The following is a 23,116-nucleotide window of genomic DNA, read 5'->3' as shown; positions in this document are numbered from 1 at the left end:
TTTGTCACCTCACGATTTCATGAACTATTCTGCTTTTTGTCAAGTGACCTGTTAGCTGAATGATGTATTCACAAAAACATGTGGCCTCAAAAGACCACATCACCTAAAAGAATGGATACAATATCTTTTCAGTATAAAAACAAGTAATCAGTATTTCAAATGTGTTCAAACACATTTCCCTAATGAACATGATAACCTTGTGTTGTTTTTAATGCAGTCAGGACAATGTTTTCTACCTAATGGAGAGACAGAGTAGCAGAATCTCAGCAGGATGATTAAATCCTTCATGACATGATGGTACGACCTTTTCTTCAGTAATGAAGAGTTATGTTAAGAATAAGTCAATTAGTTAACCACAGCTACAGAGCTGCTGAGGAGAACACAAATATGACAACATTATCATAAAAGCATAATACAAATGGAAAAAATAACAAGCTTTAAAAGACCTCTTGGGAAAACTGGATGGCTATTTATCACATTTGGTTGCTTCATAAGAACATCTGCTGTCAGTGAGTGTTTGTTGACCTTAAATGTCTCTATAGTTTGAAAGATGTAATGTAAACATTTTTAAACCACAAAAGCTTTAACATCAGCTGTCACTCTGACTGACTCACTAACATTGCATCTCCTGATAATTCATCATGTAACAGTAACATGAGGCACTTCACAGGGCTTAACTTACTCAACAGATGTTCAGTCTGTTGAGTAAGTGTTCATAATTAAGTGACGATCCATGACAGTAGACAAAGGTTTAATAACAGCTTTCATAGCAATACTGCTGTCAAACTGCTCAAGTTTAGATGGTGGTTCACTGCAGGAATTTTCTACTATCTATTTCTACTATTTTCTACTATGGCAGCCTGATGGAACATTTCACCTACAATTTTAGATTTGCATTCACAGAGGCCAAGATAGTCTACTTCAGGGTACTGTTGGTTAATACAATGATTAATAAATAATTCTCTTGACTGGAGCAATAGAGTTACCAAGCAGGAGGAGTCACTGGTTCCTGAAGTATTCATTTAATGGTATCCTCAATGAAACATGGGAGTCTCCTAGATAATTTACAATACTATAGGTTATGCTATTGCCATCAGTTTTAATTATTTCAAACTTTGCTTCTAAGAAATCCTGTTTTTTCCATCAATTTTGTCTAAATTGCAATAAGGAAGAAACCAATCAGAGCAGCAAATTAGAGCTGTAACAAATTTAAAATGCAATGCAATTGGGAACAAAACACTGCGTCTTTTGCCAAATTAATCTACAATTTACCCAGTAAGTGAACTGATTTAAAATGCTGAATGTTTTATCAGGTTTCTAGTGTAATCTTTAATCTCCTGCTCACCATTAGTGGTGTATGCAACAAAACTTTAAGCTCAGTAATTTGATGTTTCTTACCAAAATGCACCTTGGGAGTGCATTCCATTCTCCTTCCATTTTTATGTCTTGGACCTTTGACTTTTTATCAAAGAACCGGATATTTTCTAATGTGGTTGCTCATCTTTTGTACTGATGATTTAAAGCTGAAGAGTTTCGTGCTCTACGAAGCCTTGGAAGTGCTACTACCTGTCACATTACATATGCAAAAAAGGAAAGGCACTTTTACCTCTTTTTAACGCTGGACAACCAAATATTACTCCCTCCACTTCACAACACTTTGGACAGTTTGAGGACCAACCATAGACTGTATATTAAGATGCACAACGCATCTCCACTTCCTCCCACTGTACAAAAATGAAGCCAAAATATCCCAGATATGAGCGCTGCCATCTTGCGCTTGTGACGTTATTTGGAGCCAGAGTCTGCGAAGTAGTGATCAGAGTTGGAGCTGCCCATACACCCGGCCGGCTCAGTCGCGAGCAGGGCTCAGCTGTTGATCATGACGTGATCTAACTTATCTAACTTATAAAATCAAACTTATCAGAAAAATGAACACTTATACATCAGTGTGATAAGAACTACATAAAATGACAGAAACCATCTTTGGGGAAAATTTATTTAACGTATACTTTGATCTGTTTGTTTGGCCCATGTCCCATCCGCTAAGATGGCGGGGGCGGGTTTATGACCCATACTGCAGCCAGCCACCAGGGGGCGATCGAAATGTTTTGGCTTCACTTTTGGGGAGCTGTCATGTCGTCCATTTTTATATACAGTCTGTGGGACCAACTGTGGAAAACCAGCGCATTTATTAATTTTCCTGCTATTGAGGTTACAATGGTTCTTTACGAATTGACTGTTAGCTGTGGTAGCTCTGGTAGCCAGCTGTGGTAGCGTAACAACAGTACCTAAAATACATGCACTGGCAACCAATGAAAAACAGCTTCCTGCTTTTTCTGCTTTCTGGTGTGTATGCCTGTAATGTGTGGTGTGTAATCCACCTGCCCACACAGATGTGAGAAAAACACTGGCAGAAACAGACAGGCCCCCACACAAGCATATATTTGCATTACTAAACTAATTTCATCACTATATTTATTAACTAACCCATAACCTTACTCTTATTTATGTGTACTTGTAATTGATTCTTACTGATACAGTAAAATAAACCTTATTTTTTGCTTTTAAAGCTGCTGATTCATTTTAAAAAGGAGGGGCCGACTCCACAAATACACAAGTGTCCTAAATTGCTCAAGTAGTACGTGATTGTTTAGTTTTAAACTCTTACACACCACATTACACTCACACACACAATCATAATCTAGGACACACATTCTCATTCCCTTCGATCGCTCTGTCAATTACACGGAGGAAGTCAGGGAGGAAGAAAATGAAGGGAGTCAACAATGCATGGAACATCGATGTGTCCAACCACCACTGTCTGTTTAAGTGGAATTGACTTCTGCTCATTTCCCAAATTACGCATATCTGACTGGCCCACCGCTGCAGGGGCTACAGGAAGCACAGGGACAGAGAGGGAGTCTCTTTCACACACACACTCTCCATTTCTCCATTTCTCTGCAGGGAATCAATGATGTCTGCTTAATTATTGGGTGAATTTAATCAACAGCACAGCAGTACTTACTGCCTTGTGACCCAGTAGCTGTCAGGAAGTCATTCGGCATCTAACAGTTAGTGTTCGAATACCACCGCAATAATTAAGAGTACAACAATTTAATTGTTCCAGAGGTGTAGAGGTAATAGAAAAACTGCCTCTGCATTGTGGTGGTTCTGTGCTCAGCAATTCACCTACAGGTATTTGACTGCCGCTTGCACATATTAAAAGGTGGGGTATGCGATTCTGGAGAAATCCAATACCATGACAAATACTATGATATAGAGCGAACAACGACACAGCAAGTAATGTAACAAACGTTAGTTAGGTCGTGGGTTAGCATATTAAGGTTATGGGTTAGCAAACTGTCGCTACAGTTGCTGCTGCGATGCTAACATGCAGAGAGGACGAGACGTTTCCAGATATTTGCTGAATTTGACAAAAAGACGTGTATTGGATTAGAAACGCATACCTCACCTCTAATTGTTTTTGTGAAAAACGTAGACAGCAGTGTACTGATTAATGATGCATAATGTCTGGATTAGTGTCTCAAAAAACAGTTAATTAACATATCTAGCCTGGTGTTATAATTTGTCAGTGTATTATTTTGAAGATAAACTGTTGAGATTATTGGTCAGCTCTTTTCATCCATTTTACCCTTCTTTGGCTGCTTTTTTACAGTTTTGAATATATTTACCTTAACTTTTGCAATATCTCTGTACCAATAAGTCTGTGTTTGCCATACAAAGACTGGAAATGTTGTTCAGAGCAAATACTTGTAAAGGTTCTGCAGCTAAAGCTGGGCTCAGACTACAGGAGTTTTAAAATCCTAACCGATTTTGAAATCGGGTTGCATCACACACATAAGGAGAAACTTCACAGATGTTCTTCTCTCTAATCTCAAACATGCACACACTACAAGATTTGAAAATTATGGCACATCACACACTACAGGATGTTATTAAGATTATCGTGCCAGAGGGAGCAATGCACCATTGCTCCCTCTGGCACGATAATCTTAATAACATACTCTGATCTCGCATGATCTCATGAGGAAACAGATGTAAACACAATGGATACTGACGTGGAGCAACAATTTGCTGTAGTAATGCTTTGCAGTGAGAAAAAACAAAAACAGAAGGCAGAAATCTGGATGAGAAAATGGTTGGGGAGATGCAGGCAACACGGGTTGTCTATTCTTCACTGAGATCTGGAGGTGAGATTTTCGTCAATCAGTTTTAATATCTGTCAACAGTAGTATGCTAGCTAACTTTAGCCTCAAGAGCTAGAATGTTTACCTTTGCTTGGCAACACCGTCAGCTGCTTCGACTTGTCTCTCTCATTGGCTATTGTGGTCCCGCTAGGAGAGTATAGACGTAATCATCAAGATTTGAACTCCTAAATATCAAACATGTTTGATATTATCGGGGCAGCACCGATGAGTATGTAAGCAGTTCAGGAGGTTTAAGACTGGATCTGTAAACCCCTCACATTACCAGATAATCTGGGCCCAACATCGGTACCAACCAAGGTCCCAGACCAGATTTCTCCTGTGATTGTCAGGAGGGGTGAATCTGGGATAAACTGGCCCAAAATGCCTGTCTTCTGAGCCCGGCTTAAAGGTACTGTGTGGTGTTTTTTACATGTATTAATAGGTTTTTACTGCCAATTTGTGAACAGATTGTGACGTAACTTAAATAATGATACCTTCTCCAACTTTCTCGGTTGCCTATAATAGCCTGTGGACATATTCATATGTAAAGGACTCGGGATGTTTTCTCTGCGAAAATCCAAAGCTAACATTATCTTATCAGACCACAAATGAGACAAGAATTAGGTTGGAAAAAACAATAGACGCCACCAGAGACGGAGTGTTTCTGGGGGCCAGGCCTCACTGATTACTGTATAAAAACACAACCTTGTAACTTTATTCACTGATTTTATTGAAAGTGAATCATAATTTATGGAGAAAATATTCTCTGGACAGCCTCCGAGAACGACGGAGGCCAGTTTGATGACAAGGGATAAAGGGAATACACTACCGAGGTAGTTTTCTTGCTTGGGCTGACCCCGCCTTAACCCTCACTCAGGCCTCCAGAGATGGGCGCTGACTGATGCCCAACCTCCTTCTCGCTCCTCTCCCAGTGACGCCTCTCCTGAATGTGCCATGTCTTCGTCATCCCCAGAGTCAGAGCCCTGGTCGGAGCCGCTGTAAATCACCTCGGTACTGTATTCTCTGTCGTCAAACTAGCCTCCATCTTGGGGGTTGTGTTTGGTCCCGGTTCGGCCATGTTTACTGTTTTGGCCAATGCCCAGGATGTACGCTTGCGCCTACTGAGTGCAAGCGCGAGCAACAGGATGCTGACTGAAGTTCACTTAACAGCCATCCGTTTCATAAATATAAAGGATTTCCTGAAAACTCCACACAGTACCTTTAAGTGTTGAATAGTGGTTCCTTACAATATAGCCTATTCTTGTTGTGAAAGCGCACAGATATTAATAAATGCCCTAGTATTCTTGTGTGAAAATGGGTAGAATTTTATGCATTTTTATATTTGTCTACACTGTAACTGCATTTACCTTTGCCATGCTTATAAATTTAAGTTACATGCAGATAATTGTGGCTGAAATACATTGCAGATAAGTCAAAGCAGCTGAACAAGAACTGCTTTACCAAGCTACAGTAGTCTCTTCATGACATATTTCATGCAGCCTCTAAAACACTCAACTTACTCCAGTGGGGAGCGTTAAGAATCTTGGCTCTGTTTTCAATGATAGTTTCATTTCTATTTTTTTGACAGTAAGAAAAAAGGAACACTCAGTCCAACCTAAAGAGATCCATGAAAAACTTGCTCTAAGCCAAGAGTCTAAGACGTACCCTACTTCAAGTCAAGCTTTCTAACATTAGTTTGATGTTTTTTTTAAGCTTTAAGGAATAGTTCTAGATTTTGGGAAAAACAACATGTCTATGCGTTAAGTACGCAGCTATAGCTAGGAGGTGTCTATCTTAGCTTAGCATAAAGCCTGGAAGCAGGGTAAAAGCCTGGCTCTCTCCAAAGTTCAAAAATCTACCTCTCTCCAAAGTTCAAAAATCCACCTACCAGCACCTCTGAAGCTCATGAATTTCCACATTGGATCTTGTTTATTGTTTAAAACTACCGCACATGACCACAAAACAATAAGGTGCTGGATGCAAAAAAGAGCCAATGTTTTTGTGACCGAAGACATCATCCTTGATGATGACTGTTTTATAGCCCCTCATTCAAAATCTCATCATTTAAACAGTAAGGAGAAAAAAAAATATTTTTTATTTATTAATAATTAATTTATAGACTTGCTTTGCAAAGCTATCCAATGAACATGAACACGTTTCATGTCTGCATGCAGTGTCACAAATCTGATAACAACACATGGTCAAACAGTGTGCAAAGAAAATAATACTGCATCCAAATCATGCTGTAACTGTTCCATAGGCCCCAGGGCACCTTATTGGATTTCAGATGGTAGCTCTGTCCTATGAAAGTAGGTTAAAAATGTCTCATCACACTCCAAAGGGATAGATATTGATTGGGAGAGATCAATGAAAAGTCTGTAGAGTATGTGTAATATCATCTAGGTTTGGGCTGCAACAAAACAACAAACGGAATACAGAGCAAAGTTTTGTGCAAGAACTGAGATACTGTATTGATTAATGTCATGGAATTGTAGATTCCACATTGTAGAATATGAAATTCTCTGATCCAAAAATACTGTACACTAGTTGTAACAGTTTCCACTGCATATTTATTACTGATGATTCAGAGGCAGGGGTCAATCTTCTTTAGTTTTTTTTTTTTTTAAATCAAACTCAGTGTTTCCGCTGGTAACGTTTTGCCATGGCAGGCTATACACAGTTGTTGTGCGGTAACTCTACCCGTGAAGAACGATTCCCACCTCCCCTCCCCCATGCATGCATTATAAAATCCAGTCAGTTCATTTTACAAGTTGACGGCACAAATTTTAAGAAAATGAGCGTACTCAGATATTTTCCAAAGAAAAGAAAAGCAGACGAGGTAGGTAAACAGAACATACCGGGCTGGAAAATGACGTTTTGAGTAGAAAATATTGTAGGTAGTTAGTGCTTGACAGTAAACAGTACAAAATTGATGAGGAAGCACACCAGGCAACCTGTAAAATCCAAAACAAACTGGCACTATACTACTGTACTTTACCGACATACATTACACTTATTACTATCTATTGAAATCCATATAATAGTGTTGGCAAGACAAGTGTTGATGGAGCATACCTAACAAATCTGTGCTTTATTGATCAAACTTCATAAAGCTTGTGAAAAACACAATCTAATGAGGCAGTGATTTTAGAGTTAACAATTACATGAATTCAATGCATAGCAAAATGCCTCCCTATCTGCATTAGCACTAAACATTACAGACATCCTCCACCATATATGTAAACAGCACATGGCTTCCAAGTCAACCTCCAACCAATCCAGCATCGACTGTTCTTTCCCTCATGTGGTCTTTACATGACATGATTATAAAGTTCTTTTTCTTGCTTCATATTGGTTGGTTTTAAGGTAATTTCTGATGTTAACAGTGCAGATCCCCTTGAGGTATGTCGTAACTTAATGATGACAAAGGTGGGTAAGTGACCATAGGACATGGCTACAAGATTTGGGAAAAAATGCAATGACTTTAGATTGTTTTATTTAACAGCACAGAAATATTGATTAAAATATATCAGTATCCATGCCCTATGGTATTAAGGAAAAATCAGTGTTGCTCAGTCGAGCCAATTATTAGGTATATCTTGTGCAAGCCAGCCCATAACAGCTCTGTTTTGCATATTAAGTGGAAAATCTAATGTATCAGAATGCATATTCTATGCAAATGGAAGAACTGGAGCAGTTATAATTGCTCAGTGTGTGCTAGGAATGAGAATAGCTTTTTGTATGAGCTAAGGACAAATTAAGTTAATGACACCATTCTGGTAAATGGCAGACAGATGGAAGGTTCACGGAGACAAATAGCTGTCTTAGTTCTTAATCACATGTGCAATTAACTGGTGTGGGAAGGTGCTGGTTTGACTGGTTTGTTGTAGCCATGTTTCATTTAAAAAGTGTTTTATTAAGTCAAATTAGCCCATATCCTGGAGCGAGAGCAAGGTACAGAGCATTATCCTTTTTTATTACCAAAAAGAAACTGGAATACAGAACTAGAGCGCGGGTGTGGCGTCAACAGCGGTGGAAATGAGCCGACATGCACTGTGACACTTATGGGAGTAGGACAGGACAGCATGCCAGCTGACATTATGAAAATCTACAGAATGGATTTATTGAATAAAGCTGCCTGTGTGCTGTAGCTTTTAATATTCATTGTATGACGTGTGCATGACACAATGTTCCTTGTGCCTAATGCACCTCAAGTCCTGCCAGCAGCCCACTGTGGGATGACGACGTAGTGCAGAGAACCTGCAACACTGTCTGCACAGTCAGTCAAAATCTGTCAGCATCAGAGTCAATAATTTAAGTATAATATAGTTTGCACAGATGAAACCATTCAAAGATGAGACTAAAAGTTTGACTTCATTCTGGGTTGGCTGGGAATCAGCAAACAGCATCAACCTCAATCTCACCAAACTACTGGTCGAACTCTAGCTAATGTTATTTACCTGGTACATCTAGCTCAGCCACAAGTAGAGCTACTGTATATACTTGAGACTTGGACTTGACTTCTGTGAGACTTTATTTGAGACTTTAAAGCAAAGATATTCAAGTCTCATAATCCCAGAAAATAAATAAGACAACAACAGGAAGTCTTTCCATGGCCACACTCCTATTTTATTATTATTTAATTATTATAGAGGGCTCAGTGGCCAATGGCTGTCAGCCCTATTAGACACATTTTAATAGAACACAGTGAACCTGTACTTCAGGATAATTCATGTATTCAGGGCAAATTTTGGGGGGACATTTTTTCGCTCAGTGTGCAGCATGACTTCCCTTCCTATATAAAGGTCACATAAAGACAGAACATTTAGATAAGTATCAAAACGATGCAGTGTAGCAGCCTGGACTGTACAGCTTCAGATAATCCCCAGTCAGCCAGGTATCAAACAACGTCTGCCTCTAACTGCAGCACAGTTGTTGTATAAACAGAGCCAGAGCATATTTACCCTTCAGCTAAAGGTGTCTCTTGAGCCGACATGTTTGTATATCTGAACATCCTTCACAGGCTGCCTGGAGGGGGCTCACGCCTGAACTTTAAGCTTTTTACTTCACAGTAGGGGAGAAAAAGCAACTAGTATCAGAGGTCATCTGGAACACTTCCTTTTCTCGCAGGACATGCACACGGTACTGTGCATATACATGATCATACACACACACACAAATACAGTTAAAACACACAGGTACACACCAGTACCCAGGGACTCGCACTGTGCAGGAAATATCTTGAAAAAATACGTGTGAAGAAGGGGTTGAAAGAGATGTAAGACCTTTACAGACTATTTCCCAATGCAGACACTCAGGTAGGAGAAGGAGGAAAGTGTAGGAGAGAAAGACGGAGATGAAGAAGGAAAAAAAAATGTTGGGGGGTTGCAGAAGGAGGGGGATGTGCAGAAAGAAAGTGAAAAAGAAAGAGAGTGAGAAAGACCGACAGGAGAGGGAGAAGAACACCAAATGTTAAGTAGCAGTTGAAGTGGCAGAATTCCAGTTTGGATTCAAGCTCCTGGCTAATGAGGATCATTAACATGGCCTGCCCAGCTTCTCTAAACGCTGGGGAGGACTGGGCTATGGGGGATAAAAATAAAACCTCTCAAGCATATCCCCACAAGATTCATAAGGCAGGCGCTTGTAAAAACAATATAGCACATGCTGGCAGCGGAAGGTACTTCTTAATGCAACACCACATGCCATGGATCCTGTAAACGAGGATACTTACCCAACAAGAACAACTCGGATGAACTCTGAACTCTTTGGATTCAGTTTGAAGCACAGTGGCAAAAAAAACAATTTAGATTCCTGCAATTTCATGGACTGAAATAAAGACCAAGGTGAATATGTCTCTACAGTGCTCTACAATATGATATAAATCAGAAGCTTAGATCAGTTCAAGTGTGTCATCCTATGTGGGAAATTTGCCTCACAGGTACGGGATGGAAAGGAGAAGAAATAGATCTCCACTCGGCTCAAATGACAGTAAAAGCTCTCTTATTTTACACACATTTCGTCATTTATTTCAAGTGGGCAGTTCACATTTCTACCCAGATTTTATGATCCTATGAGCGGTGTCATTTTCCCTCTCTCCACTCGCTGTTTAACACGCAGCAAAACAAAGCTCCCAAGAGGCTTAAAAACCAATCCAAGCTCCTGTCCTGCTTCTATAAATCATTTGTGATGTACAGTACACATCTTTTTTGAGCACTTCCGACCACTTTTACAGCATGATCAATTGAGCGGTTAAATCAGTCAGTATCAAAACAGTTTGGAAATACAAATGTCCTTCGACAGTGGTCCAAAATATAGCAGAGACTTGTTTTCTTGGACATCCTGCCATCGATTCCTGTTTTTCTCACTCTCAGCACTGTCACTCTACACCATTGGGGGGCTGTGTATGTGAAATTTACTACAGACCACACATTCCCAACCAGCAAATACTGCAAACTTGCTGTTTCATCAGCCCTTCTGTCACAGTGCAACTGCTTTTCTTCATCTATTATTTTTTATGAGAGAGGAGAGAGACACTCACACACTGCGCTGCGAGACCCAAGGCAGTCACACAGACAAGTGTCTTGATAAGATCAGCATAATTGGCACATTCATTCGTCTTCTGTTAAAGTGCTTTGTGGTTGAGAGATCAAAAGTGAAGAGCTGTGATGTTCACTGTTGGTATTGTCTCCAACGTTGGGTTTACTAAAAGAGCCTCAACTCAAATGCGAATACCTTTTGAAAAAAAAAAAATCCCAAATAGGCTTCAGTAGCCTTATGCCAGGTTCACACTACACAATATCAGCCCGATAATAGCCTGATCCGACAGACATAGGGCATTGGGAATGAGAATGGCAGTTGGGCGCAACAATTGACGGTTTTATCCCGTGTAGTGTCATCATAGTGTACACACATATACATATATATATATGTATTGCGGTGATACCATGAAATATTTGGCATGAAAATATGATGCACATCCACACTGCACATCCTTATACTGTATGTGTATGCCTGAACATTTGTGTCATCATTTAGCTAAAGAGTAATCCCATGGGGGGAATGGTAAGAGAAGGAGAGAGCACAGCAGAAATCAGGGCTCGAGACTAACGGGGTCCCGTCGTCCTGGGGACGATAGAAAATGTGTTTGGGATGAACAGAGATCTTCCCCGAGACGCCTCCGGGATTTTTGTATGTGTGTATGTATGTATGTGTAACTATCGCTTAGCAAATGACAAACTGAACGAGTGCTGACTACAGCAGAGCGCATCTTCTCATGCTGTTACTATAGTTACCACTATATCACTGGCTGAATACTCAGCGCGAGACCCACAAAAAATATGAGGGTTCAGAAATGTTCCCGCGGCACCGGTCCATCTAACCCCTCAGTCACAAAGGGCTTGCTGCCAGGACCTCGCATATATGTTGCGCTGGTTACAGATTGAGCACATCATTTGATTCAAACAGTCTAGCCCGCTGCTTGCTACTAGCTAGCTAACCTTAGCCAGGCGCTACCCTGGCTGTGTGTGAGTATATATTTTTCCCCTGATAATGCTACATTGTGAACAACAATCCGTGTTGAAATCGGCGGGAGGAGAGCTAGTTAGCTGTTAGCAGCCGGTGGACAGCAGAGTCCTGCGGTGTGTTTACAGCTAACGGAGCTAAACACTGGGTCCGCTCCATCTCAGTGCACCGGTGCACCACTTAACAGCGAGGGCCGGGAAAACTGTTTAAATGGCTAAAACTTACGTAAACCTGAATGACATTCATCAGTTCTCTGTCTTATCAATCTCCTTTGACTTGTTTTTGGTTGTATGGGCCACGTGGTCGTGGTGGCGTAAACGCTGCTGCTATGTTACTAAATTTTGTCCTATTTAATTTTGTTAAATTCTGTTTATGACAGAATGTTTACATATAATTTTTCAGGTTTTGTTTTAAACCTATATCTTTGAATGGGGCAAAAATAAATATAATTATTTATTTCATCAACATTTTAATGGTGTTTTTATTATGCCACTAACAACTAACAACTACAGATGATCAAAGTACAACAAAGTAAAGAAACAACATTTTGATTTTGGGATGGTTTACATTCACTTCGAGACAGTTAAAATTGTTTTTCAGGACGGTGGTGAAAAAAGTTAGTCTGAAGCCCTGGCAGAAATACAAAAAGGGAAGACAGCATAACATAAAGAAAGCAAAAAGGGAAAAAAAGAGAGAAAGAAAGAAATGTAAGTTTCTTACATTTGTTTAGACAAATGCCCATGTCTGGCTCCTCTACCTTAAAAACATAAATCAGAGCAGTCTACTCAGGATTGATCACACAGGCTGAGATGACAGTACAGGAGGCCATTGAGATGCTTCTTGAAAAGATAAACTACAGATGGAAGGACAGGTAAATGCTCTGTTCACTGATCTCTCTAAGGCTTTTAAATACTGTACTAAACATGTGTAATGTATAAATTGCACAAGCAGAAATGAACAACGTACGCATTAAACGATTATGAGAAGTGTTTTCACGTTGACATAACTATACAAATTCCATGTGCTGTTATCTGAACTATAACATCGCTAATCAAATTAGCAAACAAGGAAAGAAACTGTGCTTGTGTGATGGATGTGAGTGTTTGAATTACAACTGAAAGAAGAACAAACTGATAAAGATTTCTGTCCTCTTACTGCAGTTTCTTTTCTGCTACTGTGTTTAAATTTGTGCAGTATCTGATGGATGATGCAGTCGCTAATGAGAGCTGGATATGTCCACATTTAACTGTCTCCCTAACGATAAATAATGACGGTAGCTTAGCTAACACAATTAACACTGGCGCAGAGAAAAATAAAATTCCCCAGAATTAAGTATTATGTAAATTATTAATTACCACATAGACGATTGCAATCTTGTTCAGCTGCCCATTGGCACTCAAATAAATGAGAATGATTTGGAAACAGAGCAAGGAAAATAGTGAAGATAATCCTGACAGTGGGAATGTGAGAAAATTTAAACAAATACCACCTGCTCCTTCAGCAATTTATAGAAACAATTTGCATTTGCAATTTAACTGCTAAACACAGACTCTTATCCAGACTGACTCGCAACAAATGCACACATAACTACGAACAATGAGAGTAAAGATTTTAATAATTTTGGTCAGTAAGATGCCACTACTATTACATTTCCATAAATCTGGCATATACAGTTAATTTGTAATGCATGTCCTAGAGAAATCTTCCAAATTCAGACATAATTTTCTAAAAAGGACAGGATGTCTCTTTTCACTATTACAGATGGTAAAAATATAAGTCCACAGTACAGCAATCTGTATTTAATTTGAATTTCAGTCACATGATTTCTGCACACTCACTCTTCATTCAATGAGGGATGCATGTTTTACGAGCAGCAGTTTCCACAAATACATTTACACTTGTACAGCTGTCTCCTCTGTGTGTTTCTGCATATGTATGTGTGTGAGAAAAGGAGACAGAGTGAGTAATGCACAGATAAAGAGCCAGCGAGAGGTAAAGACAAAGAAAGAGTATCCAGGAAGAGGAAAAGAGACGGAGAGGGAAAGTGATCTCTCAGATTCAGTGCCTCAGCTTAATGACACAGGACCCACATGGGAGAGAGGGAAAGCCAAGCTCTGTGCGAGATATGATGAATCCAGAGACCGATAACCTCAAGCTTCCCCACTCACAGCCTACACACACACAGTCACGAAAAAACAGTCTCAGAAATTAACTGCCCAGCTCCTCTGTTTACAAGGAAACTGAATTGAAGGTTTACTCTCTGCTTTTCACTACTTCTGCCTTTTTCTGTCACTCTGTCATTCTCTCTCTCTCTCTCTTCTAAGGCCCTGGATATATCACCACAGCTTCCAATACGGTGTCAATACCTAACACTGAATCCCCCAACCTGTTCCCTGCTGTGACCATGGACAATATGTCTGGCTGACTTTGACAAATTAAACCAACTCGATATATGGCAATAACCTTCACAGGATGACATGGGGGGGAAGGGAGAGGAACAGAGACTGAAAGAGACACGGAGACACATACAGATGGATGATGGGTTGTATCATGCATGGCATGGTAAATCCAACATTGTTGTACCACATGATAATACTTGGAGAGATGGTGCACATATAGACTGACTTTCTAAATGTCACCATAGTTAATAATAAGTCCCTACAGCTAAAACACACACTGAATTATCTGTGCAGGAAAGGCGGTTAATTGGACTTAAAAAACAACAGTCCACAAGCTTTTTAATAACTGTCTCACATTAGCAAAAAAGCTACAGTACTGTAGGCATTTGGCAGATGACAACAGTTTTTCCACCATTTTTCCATGCATGTGTTGATCCATTAGATGGGGACAACTTTGAGAACTATTACAACTATGCTGTAATGTAATGAGCTGAACACGTTTGAAAGTACCACAGCATCATCATACTTCAATTTAGAAATTCAAGATATAGTGTACAAAATGACACTGGTCATGATTTTTTTTCCTTTAACAACCAGAGTCTATTCCTGTTAAATGAGTTGTTGTTTAAAACCAATTCCCTAAATGTTCTTCCAAACTGAGCAGTAACATGTCAAGAAGAAGAAAATCTTACACAATAACTTGTCTATACTTGAATATACCAGTGGCTTGAGACAAATATCCTCTCCATGACAGTTGTGACATATTGCCGTGCCATGGCATCAACTACTCCAGTTAATTTTCTCAAAGCAAGCTTTTATAACGATTCTATTAAATTTCGCAAGTAGCTGTAATTCAAACACGTTTCACCTGTTACAACAAATATCTTCTACAAAACACACATATGCACTGAGTACAAAAGCACCCACATGCACACACACGTAAACACACAAACCAGCAAGAGGGGGTCGTTGGGCAGCTATTGTTGTGTTGCTCTCTGCTCGGCATGATAACAGGTTGACTGATACTAAGGTTCCCCTAGTTAATCACCTGACTATGACTATAAACGCACACTGTCTTGCGAGTGATGCACAAACTAAAACAGGAAACAAACACAAAGGCAAATAAATATACAACTGTGCATGAGTGAAGATACAGGACACACACACTCTTGTCACAAGCAGAATGCACCTGCCGAACATCCATCCACGTTCCAGACAAGCACAAGTTAACTCACCTGCTCCGAGAGTGACCAGCTGAAAGCTTTACAATTGGCCTTGGGTAATCTTCTCCACTCTCGCTCTCTTCACTCTCTCTGTCCCTTTGGCTACTCTCTTGCTCGCTCTCTCGCTCTGTGGCAGTACACGGACGTCCTACGGGCCGCTCACCCTTCCTGCGTGGCTTGGCATAAGTGCATCGATCTCTCGGCCAAGTGGTACGTGGTCCTGCTGTTTCCACAAGACTCAGATGTGCTCTCTCCTCTCCGCCGCTTACTCTGCCTCACACAGCTGCAGAGGGAAATATGAGGACGGGCAAAGTGGTTGAGCGCTGCTCCACTCTCTCTCTCTCTCTCTCTCTCTCTCTAGTGAGCTGAGATGCTCTCTCAGGTTGTCAGCTGGTACGATGCTCACTCCTACTATCTCTTCACTCTTTCACTCTTTCTTGCTGTACTGAACTGCATGCTATCTCACCATCTCTTTTTTGCTGTTTCTCCACTGATTCCTCTGTCTTTCTCTCTCTCATTACTGATCTATGTATCTGTCTTTGCTAGTGCAGCCTCTAGTGGCTGCCTTCTCTCCATGCTGCTCAAAGAGTCAGCATCAAATTTTACTCACAGAGAACATGAAGCTGTCCTGTAAATGTGCTCCAGGATTTGAGTTGGCACCAACGTCAGCTAAAAAAAACAAAAAACAGAAGGAAACTAATCATTTAACTATGTAAAGCAATACAGCTGACTAGGGCTGCATTGAATTATTATTTTCAGAATCAATTCATCTCCCAATAATTTTTATGATGAACAGAATTATTACATTTTCCCACTGCTCAAGGTGACGTCTTAAAATAGCTTGTTTAGTCCAACCAACAGTCAGAAACTCAAAGATATTCATTTCACAATGATATAAAACAGAAAAAAGCCAGAAATCCTCACATTGCAAAAGCTTGATCCATTAAATGTTTGGCATATAAATTACGATTTTTGCTTGATAAATTACAATTAATCCATTATTCATATGGTTATTTGTATGGTTTTGGACTGGTGGTTAGACAAAACAAGACAGTTGAAGACCTCAACTTGGGCTGTGGGAAATTATAGCTGGCATTTTAATATTTCTTGACATTTTATAGGCAAAACGATTCATCGAGAAAATGGTCTGCAGATTAATCGATAATGAAAATAATCGTTAGTTGCAGTCCTATAAGGGATACAACTGGGGAGGGTTTCTTCAGTTAGAAAAAAGATGACACACTTTGACTTCACTTGTCTGGGTGCTTTTGAGCAAAGTATTTAAAGGGAAATGCTAATTGTTTATGAAACTTTACTCTATGTGTACTGTGTGTTTTTACTTGTGAGCCACATCAAATATATACATATACATATATTCATTGCCTGGTGATGGACAATAAGTTTTTCTTGTTTTGTTTCTGAAACATTTTTTTTCTAAGTTCAGCTCAATCAGTAACTCTAATACTACAGTAACTTTATTCATGGCAATTTACTAAACAAAGTTACAAAGTGCTTAGAGAGTAGGCACTCTTCTTAAATTTGTAATGATGGTAGATTATCTAAACTGATCAGCAATTGACATCTAAAGGTCATATTAGTATCTCACCTACTATTAAATATTTTCTAATGAATCTATTATCTTACTTACAAAACCTTATCAGTCAATACTGATAAAGTTTTAAAGGCAAGTGGACACATCTTTAGTTTAGTTTAGTGACACCTCATTCATCAACCAGCCCCAGACAGCATACACTTGATAACCAAATTAATATGTGTTATATTAAGCTGATGATGGACACTAAATAAACACAATGCATTTTCAGTGACAGGCTTACGTATGAAGTGTCAACAGTGAACTTGAATAAGTATCAAACAAGCATTAGTCACTGACTGCGAGCTATTTGCTAACTTTGCAAATGTTGACAGGTGGCTTAGACAGGCTTATTAGTGTTAACTAGCTGGGTTAGTAGGACTTGACTAATATTGGTTTAACAATTAAAATCAGAAAAAACATGGTCCCATGATTAAATTAAAAACATACAAGTTATTCAAGGTAACTGGGTTGGCAAGATTTGTTTTAAGGTGGAAGTTATGTTTATGTTAGCCCTCTGCCAAAAGCGGTAACATTAACGCAACGTTACCCACCAGTGCTTTAGTGCTAACGTTAATTAATACTTAACGGAAGAATTTTGAGGAAACTCACCAGAGATAAAATCAACATCTCAGTAATCTTTCAGGAGAAAAAGTAAGAATCCAAGGTGACACAAACTTCACTCTCACTCTGGGGTGCTGCTCTGTGCTGCCGCCGGTGGCTGGAAGCTGTATTGCAACAATATTGATGTACTGATATTATAGTGTTGGTCCTGCATCAGGTAGAGGGTTCACCCTACAGTATGTGCCACAAGGGCACTACTCAAGTGTCAAATACATCACATTATAAGATATAGTAGGAACTTACACTTGTACCCTATGCAGCTTACATTTTACATGCAATACAGCTCTGAAATGCAGAAACATTTGGTTTACAGTTGATATAATTCAATAATATTAGACCTCCCAGGTCCTAACATGTAAAAAAATAAAAAAAATTAAAAAGATTTTGATATATGAAGTGAATCCTGTCATCATGCAGTACCCATCAAGCACAGAAAAATATTAGGCACAATATCACAATAATAATAGTTGCATTGTATTTATATTTAAAGTATGCCCTGCACTCTCTCAAAACATATGTTGAATCAAATCTCCACTCTTACTTTTATCTTCACTCCATGCATAAACTTCCACTCGAGCTTTAAGAGGTTTAGACACTCAGAGAAAGCTATATGACGCCCTCTCTGTTGGCCTGTCAGCCATTCTCCCCCACAGCTTTCCCTCCAAACTGTGTTTGGGAGGTAAATAAAAAAAAGATTTCTAATGTAAGTGGTAATAAGGACTTTACACTGATATGATCCTATTCTATTTGATTAATATTATCATTGATTAGTTTGAGTGTTTAATGATTTGTCTTGTATTACATTTATATCTGAGCCTATATTTAGTCAGCAAAGAAGAAATACCAGCTGCCAAGATTATGGTTACATTAATTGATGTAAGTGAACAATAGTGATGACCTGATTTACTTTGCTAATTTACTAATTTCTTTATTGTAAGCATTCTAATTTGAACTATTTATGATAGTTCCTCTTCATGTATAGACCCAATCATCAATCCCTGATTAATTGCAATGCTAATAAAGGTATATTAGCATGATGTGTCTTTTGGATCTGTGTGTTTATATGTACCCATGACAGACACGAACAAAGGCCTTTGGGGGGGGGGGGTATTTTGCTTTTATTTGAAAGTAAACAGTACAGAGACAAGCCAGTTTTTTCAACACATGCTTATGTTAATACACTAAACTACTATAGATCCCTTTAGTCTTGCCACATGAAATGCCAAGATTTCTATACAACTGAGAAATAAGAAGACTTTTTTTATTCTCAACCTAACCTTACCTTACGTGTCTTGCCACGAAAAAGCCTTTTGTGCCAACATTGACTGAGGAGTGCATTTTTCATCTGTGAAGTGTTTTTTGATGTTGTTTTGGACTGGATGAAAACTGGATTGTCTCGTTCTCAGGGAGAACACAGCAGTGGAGTTGTAGAGGAAGAATCTATCAGGAGCTCATCAACTGCTGATCAACTGCTGGACTGCAAAAAACAAACAAAAACTATTTTGTGGAAACTAAAAAGGCCATGTGCTACTTTGCACTAGTGAAGAAAAATATTTGCAGGAAATTTCAGCTGTAGAAGAAAAAATCTCAAACAGAACAGAGGAAGTGCAGAAAAATGTGATTTTTAATGTTGCTGATTTGTTTGTTGATGTGTTTGTCAGGTTATGATAAAGAAAGGACCCAGGAGGAATGCTGATGTTTTATTCTTAGTAAGTCACACGCTTGTGCACGCATACACATACAATCATCAAAACGACACAGGAGTCAAAGCGTATTCACACCACAGGAGATGAACCAAAAATACCTCAGGCTTTCCAACAAACATGATAGATAATAATTGTGATTTTGTGTGGGAAAGAATAATGTGTGGGCAGAACGGTAAGACACTGGCCTAGAAAGAGATCCATAGGGTGCCATTAGCCAGGTATAGAAGGGGAACCTGATGCTAGCTGTCACAGCTGGTGAACAGACTTTGGACGAGATCACTCGCTGGCTTATGCAGGGATCATCACGTTGAGCTAATTAGAAATGCTCGGCAAGAAAACCCCGGGAAAAGATAAACACAGTTATAAAATCACTCCTCAAGACACACAGAAGTGTGAGAAAAGTCAAAAGAGTGTTTTGTTACAACACTCACGTGTATTTTTCACATTCACAGCTCCACTGTTTGAATTAAAGAGGGGAATCTTTATCCACTAGAAAATGTGATTTAAAAATAAACTGTTGTCGCCAGTTTGAGTTAATCTGGGTAAATATAACAGCAGCGATGTGTAAAAGTATCTTTAGGTCTCCTAAAGATTACAAATATGTTCTTTATTTAAAAAATGCTTTATTAAATGTATTTTAATGAAATTTTATTCTCTTTGAGAATCAAGTTTTTAAATGTGTTTGTATGACAAAGCATATAAGTAATTATGATGACAAACTTTTATGTATGTATATATTTCAAAAACTTCTCCATGCCGGTGCCCGGTGTGTGCATATCTGAAATATATTGCAACTATCTGCATAAATACAAGCGATAACATAACCTGGCAAACCAGATGCAAAGACAAAAGCAATGTTTAACATGTGTGCAGGGTAACAATGAATTTTCCAAAACCTCTTATGCAAGTTCGCACAAACAGGCTCATAAAGATAACAGAGATGAACACACATTGAATGGCACACACACCAAATGCATGAATCATGGACACCTACATTGTATGTTTTTGATTCTCATGAGGACACATATTGCTTCCTCCTAATTAAAAATAATCAAATAAAATGGCTGTGTGCTTTTCTCCTGGGGACAAATACTCATAGACTGAGATCTATTGTACACAAACTTATTTTTATGTACAGTGACCCTAATTTACATTAGATTATATTCATTTTGCAGGTGCCTTTGTCCAGAGCAACTTACATTTTTGCCAATACACATAAATCATTTGCAATTTAGGGTTCAGTATCTTGCTCAGATACACTTCGACATGTTTACAGGAGGAGCCAGGTATCAAACCACCAATGATTTGCAATGTTATGTAGCTGCCACAACTGCAGTTATTCCAGAAATACTTCCGAGATAGACCACAGTCTTTTGCAAGCAGTCTTTTTTTGCATTGTAAGTGGTCAGCAGAACTTTGGTAGATTTTTCAGAATATCATGTGAACATAAGAGAAAAAGAGCAACATAACTCATTGACGCGCCATGCCACCCTCTGCTCACATTCACATTATAATGTGATGCAACAGTGAAGAACAGATGTCGAGCCTTCATACATTTCAGATAAAAAAATGCAGCTACAGTGTAAGCCTTTTACATTAACAACTAGCATGTCACAACAAGACAAAAGGTGCTGAATAAAGTTCATCTGTGAAAAAGAAAAATTAACAATCCCACCAGATTTGAAGCCTGCTGCAGTATCACTCTCAAAGTTTTCAATTCTCTTCAGGCTTGTTTACATCACTAATATCTTTAAACATTGTAGGCCTATATTTTCAGTTATGATAGCTTAGTATCAGATAAAATGCTGATATTCTCAATTACCCAAAATATTTATTATGTCTGTGAATACACTTAAAATTTATGTGGGGAAAAACACTATGAAAAACGCAGTTGTGTTTTTCATAGTGTTTATACCAGTATATATATACAGGTGTATATTTTCCTAATGTAAATTTAATGTTTTTGGTGGAGCCAAATGAAAGGATCAGCTGTCTTTGGATGCATGTACACAGACACTCATAAACACAAAGATTCACCTAGTCTGAGAAATTTGAATCAGAAGATAAGATTTGCTGTAGTACTGTGAAATAAGCTGACATTGAAATATATTGTTTCTTCTTCCCGGGCTGCAAATGACTGCCGTGATTTCAAAACAGTAACAGCAATGTTGATTATTTTAAACAGCCATTTCCATGCAAAATGCAATAAAACAAGCTGTACTGTGCAGATCTCAGCACTCACTGCTGCTCCAGTGAGTTTCCGATTTATTTACCTCGTGCAAGAAACATTCATGGAGGAATAAATGCAATGACATTTCCCATATTGTGCGGCCATTCATTGCATCGTTGTCATTTATGGGCCTGAGAAAGTGGACTATTTCATGAAAATTTGATGGTAAGAAATTATTTCAATCACATGTAGATAACCTCAGCCTGTTTCTGTTGTGGCCTCGGCTGCTCCCAATATTTTTATTCCTATTATGTCATCAAACAAGTCTAAAAAAGTCCTATTGTTTATTTATGCTACTGCATATTATCTAGAGCAAAGCCCTAGGCAACACTGTCTGTATTTACTTGAGATTGGATGTGATGCTGAACTAAATAAGGCTTTTAATCCCTTTTTTATCAACAACTTGGTCATCCTTAGCGCTGTAAGCCCTGTTTTGCTTTGCTGTGGAAAAGTGGCTGTTGAGTAAAAAGTCAGCATGCAGCCTATATGGTGAATGAATAATAACACAAAGCTATAGTCTAGGAGGCTAATTCCATTTCAGAGCCACAATAGGATTCAAGGCAGAGTCATTCTCCTGGGAAATGCAGCAAAATCCATAAGCCTGTACTGAATGAAGACCTGGGTTTATCATACAGCAGACATGGGCATCACAAAAGAAATGGTATTGAGTACTGTCGCTCTGAGTTTACATACTTACTGTGTATGTGTGTGTCTTCCAGAGAATCAGGGGTGCTGACAGGCGATAAAACCTCCCACACACACTTTCCATTGTTAAACATTAGTACTTGAGCATGCCAATAATGTAATTAAAGTATGTCTGGTTTGCACAAATCCTAACAGTGAAAAGGGGGAATCCCAACATGTGAACAAACTAGCTAACAAGTAGAGAGTTTGGCTGGTGTAAAGGAAATTACATGGATGGATGGATGATTTGGTTTGGTTTGGTTTTTATTTTGTCCAAATATTCACCAAAAGAAAGAGAAGAAAACTAAAACAAAAGACATAAATTCAATCCAACATGGACATGCACAAAAACACATAAAACTAAATTAAACAAATAGAAAAATATAAAAAGCATATAAAACAAGCATGACACAGGATATAAAGTCAAGAGTCTACAGCTATGCTAACGACACTGTGAGGCTGTGCTTAATGCTGAGTGCTAACATCACCATGCTAATATGCTCACAATGACAATGGTAACATAATGATGCTAAGAAGGTATAATGTTTGCCATTTTCAAAATCTTAGTTTAGCCTGTTAGCATGCTAACATTCGCTAATTAGCACTTAACACAAAGTACAGCTCAGGCTGATGAGAATGTCATTAGTTTTGGAGGTTTTTGACCATAAACCAAAGTATTGGACAAATTTAAAAAAAATTGACCAGATGATGGTACTAGATGAAAAGTTAAGGGATCACCAAAGTTGTTACAATTCGTCCTGAGGGGGGCATGTCTGTACTAAATTTCATGCCAATCCATCCGATAGTTGTTGCAACATTTTAGTAAAAACCAAAAATATCAACCTCATAGTGGTGCTAGAGGAAAATTCAGAGGATCACAAAAGTCATTAGGATTCATCCTCTGGGGACCACGAATGTCTGTAAAAAAAA

The 23,116-nt window shown here is 38.8% G+C and overlaps 1 protein-coding gene across 7 annotated transcripts in view; it reads right to left on the bottom strand.

Moving 5' to 3' along the window:
• Positions 1-17,647, bottom strand: part of tnr (tenascin R (restrictin, janusin)) — a 177,106-nt gene extending 159,459 nt beyond the window's left edge. For 3 of the 7 annotated variants that reach the window (XM_044219950.1, XM_044219956.1, XM_044219954.1), the window contains exon 1: positions 15,364-15,896. The gene's annotated coding sequence lies outside the window, so the exon portion shown is untranslated. Of the gene's footprint in view, positions 1-15,363; positions 15,898-15,961; positions 16,021-17,554 lie in introns of those variants that run through there. The other 4 variants (XM_044219951.1, XM_044219952.1, XM_044219957.1 and 1 more) reach the window with 4 other exon arrangements.
• Between the last annotated feature and the right edge of the window lie 5,469 nt (positions 17,648-23,116).

Source organism: Siniperca chuatsi, linkage group LG13, assembly GCF_020085105.1.
Source record: "Siniperca chuatsi isolate FFG_IHB_CAS linkage group LG13, ASM2008510v1, whole genome shotgun sequence".
Taxonomy (NCBI): Eukaryota; Metazoa; Chordata; class Actinopteri; order Centrarchiformes; family Sinipercidae; genus Siniperca; species Siniperca chuatsi.
Note: the sequence above shows the minus strand (reverse complement) of the source record. Positions and strands in the feature narration are given on the sequence as shown.